Genomic DNA, 6,131 nt, shown 5'->3' on the forward strand with positions numbered 1-6,131 from the left:
TCTGTCTTTGTCTTTTAGTTTTTGTATAAGATATAGATAGGGCTGCACCAACCTATCAATTTCTAAGGTAATTTGAAATCATCGAAAAATAAGAGTCAGCAAAATTAGTGTGTCACCTTTAACTTTTAAAACATAAATTCTAACTTTTCTAGTGGGCACTTGTCTACCGTATGTATCTCAAATAACTCAGAACAAATAAAAAGCAATTTCCAATACTTTGATGACCAACATGGATACCTCTGCCTTTTGCTCTGCAAAGTAGTTATGCAAACTAGAAAGTTAGAAATAATACAGGAAGAAAAGTAATGACAAATATGCTGATTGTGTTACTTTGTTTCAGATCAAATCCTACTACTTTGGGATTGCAATCTGTTTTCCAGCTCTAGATCTTGGCAGTGTTGGACCCAGAGCTGCTTTGAGGAAGGAAGGTGCTGCAGTGGCTCTAAGGCAGTGCGTAGGAGCAGTAGAGACCTGCTGCTTCCTCACTGTTCCATGAAGTGCAGCACTCTTCTCTGGAAGCAGAGCACCAAATTCTGAGCACTGCCTTAACAGCAATTCAGATCCCTCATTAAGGATTCCTGTGCTAATCTGAGGAAGAAAAGGAGAACCAGGGGAGCATTAGGTTTTAAAATAATGTATAACTATCCAGAGATAGTGGCAATAAATACCAGAGAATCAGAAACAAAATCAGAATAATAACAACAACAACAAGAATTGACAAATGTTTTAGGCATTTGGGTCAATCTAAACAGTACAAGATCTTACTCAAATATCTAATGTTAGCTCATCAAAATTTACCCTTTTACTCAAACATGAGATTATAAATAACCGCTGAAACTAAAGCTGAACCTCTAAGCACACTTGTTAAAATGTTTGCCAGAGATGCAGATGCCTATTGGGAAAAGTGCTGCAGAAAGAAAATTGCCACAAATTTAAATTCACATTGTTGAATAGATCTGTACAAGGCCTAGCTGTTCAAGATCACCAGCAATTTGAAATTACTCTGCCCCAAAGCCTGAAAAAAAATTACCCTATTTAGGATGTTTGGGAAAAATACACCAAATCATTGCAGCAAAATATCCCATTAAGTGAATTCCTTGCAACAGTGGACTACTTACATCCTTTTCTCCTTCTCTTTATTTTTCCAGTACCAGCCAATGGCCTGCAGTGCCATTCACTGCAAAGATCTGCACCTTGGGGTGGGGGAACTTCCAGGCAACATCAGCTGAAGATTTTTCTTTTCATATAAGAAAAGTAACTGAACACTTGTATGAAAATTGCCAACTCCCATAGCAGACACTTTGTAGTTAAATATAATAGCTACAAGAATCTGGCTTCCACACTACCTTTTTAATATCTGCAGGTCAGAGCACTGGCCAGAGGGGTTGTCTGAAAAAAATGTGCTTCAATATTTGGCAATATATATTAATTCACTCTATAATACAGCATTTTAAAGGTTTCATTCTTCTTGCCTTTATGGAAAGTGTTACAGAAAATAAAGCAGTAATTGATAATCAAAGATCACATGTAGCAAGGTTTAAGAAAACAGTCCTTTGTGTTTTGTTGTTACAACTTCCAAGCTATAAATGATGAAACAGAGGAATAATTTTTGTGACTATGTAGTTTTCAGACTTATAATTGGTTTAAAATTAATTTCTCCTGTAAAAACTGTCCTTAAAATCTAGAGATGAGAAAATATGTTTCCTTTAGCAGACCAGTGAAAAACCCCACTACTGTGTGACATTCTGAAGGTTACAGCCATTGGTTTGATATAAAAAGCAAATCTTAAAAAAGGTCTTCAGTTTAGGACAGAACTTGAAATGATAAATGATGAGATGAAAATTATTAGCAAGAAAACAACCCAAAGAAGCCTCCACAGGACTGGCACTACACCAAACACTGCAGGTAATGCATCAAAATCTGTTTTCTTGTGATGATGAGTAAAATTGGGTTTCTTCAATTCCCTTAGTGATTTCATGCAGTCTTGTTTGAAATAGAAAATTCAAATAATCATTCTCCCCTTCATCAAATATTAGCTTGCAATTTGAATCACAAATGCATCTTGTCTCTGACACTCCCTCCTTCTGCATTGTGTTGGGCTCCAGTATGTAAGGGGAAGAGATTAAACCAAATTAGCTTTTTACTATACTGTGAGGGTAGATCAAATCTTTACCTTATTTTATGCAAACAACTGTTATGGCAATGGGACAGCTCAGCTGAGTAAAACCCTTCAAAGAAGGGATGCTACAGGATGATTTCTCTCCAGTGGGGCAGTGATGAAAAGCTGTGCCTTACGTGGCTGTTCGTACTTCCATTGCATTAGTTCCAGCATTTAATGTTTCCTTACTGTTGAGGTGGCTGTTAGCCTGAGAGGGCTCTCCTGCTGGGAGCTGCAGTGTGCCCTGTGTTCAGAAAAGCAATGCTGCTGCCCCCAGCACTGCTTCTGGAGGAGCAGCCTTGATGTCTGGCATGAAGTGTGTGGTTTCCAGAAAAACATCAGAAGAGAATGAAAAAAAAGAGGCACTTACAAAACAACAGATAGGCCACCAAACGTAATCATGCCTGGAAGGAAGTGTGAATAATTTCTCTGTATACTGAGAGCTTTAAATAATGTAATTAGAGGAAGGTCATGTACTGGGAAACAAAACGTTGTGCAGTTACTTAAAGAATGGGGTTTGACAGGATATTTTCATCAAGAGTGCCTTTCCTTCAGCTTTCAGAAGTTTTAATTCTACATGGCTTTGGGGTTTTATTTACGTGGCAATATTGTACATGAGCCCTGATGAGCTTGTTGTCCAGATGTTCCATGCCATATGCAAACAGACATGTAGAACCTGACCAATTGCATTTTGCAACAAATTTTACTAATAATTGCAGTTTGAGAGGCTGGTTGTCCTAGCAAAGAAAATACTGTATTAGATGAATCATAAGATGTTTAGGCAAACTGTCAGGCTGTTCAGCAATGTCATAGTTCTGGGGCACCAGAGAGGTGGAGATGAGGAGAGGGTGTAAGTAGGCATGTGCCAGGCAGAAAATGTCTCTTGTAGCAAGACAATGTTGGCTCTGAGCACACGCAGAGCTCAGGTTCTTGTCTGCCTGTGCTCAAAAACGGTGTATGGCTGCTTTATGCAGCTGTGGGAGCCTTTTCAACACGCGTGCCCAGTCCTACACATCCTGAATAATCTCTTTAGCTGCATCTCCTTCCTTCCTCTTCACGTTGTAAAATACAAGGCACGGATTCAAATACTTATCCAACTGGTCTTCTGGGCACTTTTGTGCCTCAGCCTGGGACTGTTGCCGAGTACCTTGGATTTCCCAGTTACAGGTGCCATTGCTTCCCAGTCATGCTTTGTCAAAAGTTAAAGAAAGGCTTGACAGACAACGGTGGTTGTTGAATCTGTGTCAGATGTTAGTGTCAGAAACTGATTACACAAAGTCAGCTGCCTTTGGTTAATGATCAGCTAAATCTGGTTGGCAATCAGTCTGACATTAAACAATAACCAGAGAGGATTCAAATCTTTAATATCCAAGGTTCTTTGCTGGCTTTTTCTCCCACCTCCAACATCAGGATGCTAGCCAGGAGATTATGCAATCATGAACTCGCTTGCTCTTCGTCTTCCCTCTCCTACCCCTCATCCCCCAAATCCTTCAAAAATCATGATTTCTCCTTTCCATAACAGAACAGCTTGTACATGGGAGGTGAAAAGTGGCCCCTCCACCCACCTTTGGCATTCAGATCACTCTTCCCTCGGTGGTTTCTGGAAAGGCAGAGGTGTGGCCTCAAACCCACTCCCCAGTATTCTGGAAGAGGGATTCACCTGACCTAGTCAATCGCCAATGCTAAAGAAAAACATACATCTGAAATCCCATTCCTCCTGTTACTTAGTTTACTTATCCTGCACTGCAAAAGCATTCACAGCCTACACTGCGCCTTCAAAAAACAGAGCAGAATTCACAATTTTTATTTTAAAAAATGGCCAACAGTGGACCAGCCTCATCTGCTTTGCCGCATCCTTATGTAACCTTTCTTGCCTTGCATGCTGTTGGAAAAAATTCTACATCCTGGTAAATGATGGGTGTGCCTCAATGGAAAAACCATTGAGTTTTTGCTCAAGAAGATCCCATCCAATAACTCAGAATTTTTTTCTGTAAGAAGAGGGGAGACCCAAACTTCACACCATTTATTTGCGATGCTATTAAGCCCTGCATTTTTTAATCTGTCCCCCGTGCCCTCACCACCAGAGTGCAGGCTATAGGGAAACAAAAGCAGCCCTCCTCATCCTTTCACAGAATCATTTAGGCTGGAAAAGCCCTCCGAGATCATGCAGTCCAACATTTCAAGTTAATTTATGCTGTTTGCAAGAGGGAATGCGAGACAGAATGTGACTGTCTATCAGTGAAGGTCCTTTACCTTGAGAAAAGGGACTGGGGACCATTGCCTGTTCCAAGGGTTCTTCAGGCATTTGAAACAGCTCTCAAAGAATAGACAACAACCCAGACTTCTCCCAGGAAAGGGATTAGCAGCCTTTTGAAAGTCCTTGGCAAGGAGCATAGATGCAGGTGGAGTGTTAGATCCACGTGTTTCTTTATAGCCCTCAGGACACAGCACTGTCCTGAGGTAAGTGTGCCTGAACGCCCCAGCCCAGGAAGGCTCTGAAGCTCTTGCCCTTGTTCTTAGCAAACTCAGTAACTGGGAGGTATTAGCTGACTCTAGTGAGCTACTGACTGCCCACACACACACCAGCAGGCAGAGGGAAGTCCTCACACACAGCTGGCCTTGTACCCTCCTTGTGTGCCAGGCACGCACAAAGCACACTTACCAAAGCCTTCAGCAGACCCCTCAAATGACCTGAAGGGGTTTTGGCAGTGGCTGGTACAGAGGGACTAGATAATTCTTGATAGATAACAGATAACTAGATAACATTCTTGCAGTTCAAATGTATGCATTCATGGCTATTCTGAGACCTAAGGAGAGAGATGGGGGTTCAAAGAGGATGGTATAGGTGAGACTGACTTCTGAGTCACCCACTGAGCTTCTATTTGCTTTGCTTAGGTTTCCCTGGGGGGGAAAAAAAAAAACCAAACCAAAAACTTAGACGTGTTTAAAACTGAGACGTGTGCCAGTAATCAATGGGAAAAGGTATGACTTGTTTTTACTTCAGAATAAACACAGTGAACCCTGTGCCTTCGCCAGGCATTCATTGACTAACCACGCTGAATCTGCCAGGATCCTGCACTGACTGCAGACCTCAGTAGGCTCTTTCAGTAGAAACACACATATTTTACAGGCATTTCTAAAGGACCTGTGATTACAGTATGTATTCACTCAAATAGGTAGAGATTCTTCTAGGGAAAGACCAGATCCTCCAAAGTAGTAACAGGATAAGATATAAAACAGAAATAATGATTCATCTTTTAAAAATATGTTTTAAGAGTTATGGATGAAAATGCCATGTAAGAACAAGGCAGTTCTTTAGTCGCTTTGATACAAACACTCATGTATTATCCACCTAGACTGCCAACACTTAACATAGAAATCGTAATCTGTTTAAAGTCTAATCTAAGTCAAAATGCAGATGGAGCAAAGTCCCACACCCAGCTACTGGGAGAGGCAGTGTAAGTGAACTTAAATGTACTGGAGAAGAAAATCTCACAATCTTTCTGCTCACAAAGTTACATGTAGTACACTAATACCATACCACGTTTACATAAAGGGCAAGAGCAGTATCTGAGAACTTTAATTCTGCTAGGCAAGAGGTCCCTGGGCAGTGCCCAGATCACAAGAGTGTAAGCTCGTTTTATTTCCTTCTCCTGGGCAATGTTCACCACTAGACTGTCAAAGTTTAAACTTGAAACACTGAACTCTACAGTAACCTATCCACGTTTCCCTTCACTTCTCTTTGTGGAGATGGTGCTAGGGTACAGGAGAACGAACACCGCCTTCTTCACTCCACAGTAACCATAGCTGAAGGACAAAATATTATTCAACCACGGCAATTAAGTTCTCTTACGGAAACACCCTGAGGCGGAAGGCAGGAGGTTCAGCGGCCCAGGCGCGCCGCTCCCAGCCGTGCCCGGGGGCCCTGCGGCCCCTCAGCCGCCCGCGCCGGGGCCGGGCCGGGCCTGCCGGG

The sequence above is a fragment of the Passer montanus genome, unplaced genomic scaffold, assembly GCF_014805655.1.
Source record: "Passer montanus isolate IOZ18808 unplaced genomic scaffold, ASM1480565v1 scaffold13, whole genome shotgun sequence".
Lineage (NCBI taxonomy): Eukaryota > Metazoa > Chordata > Aves > Passeriformes > Passeridae > Passer > Passer montanus.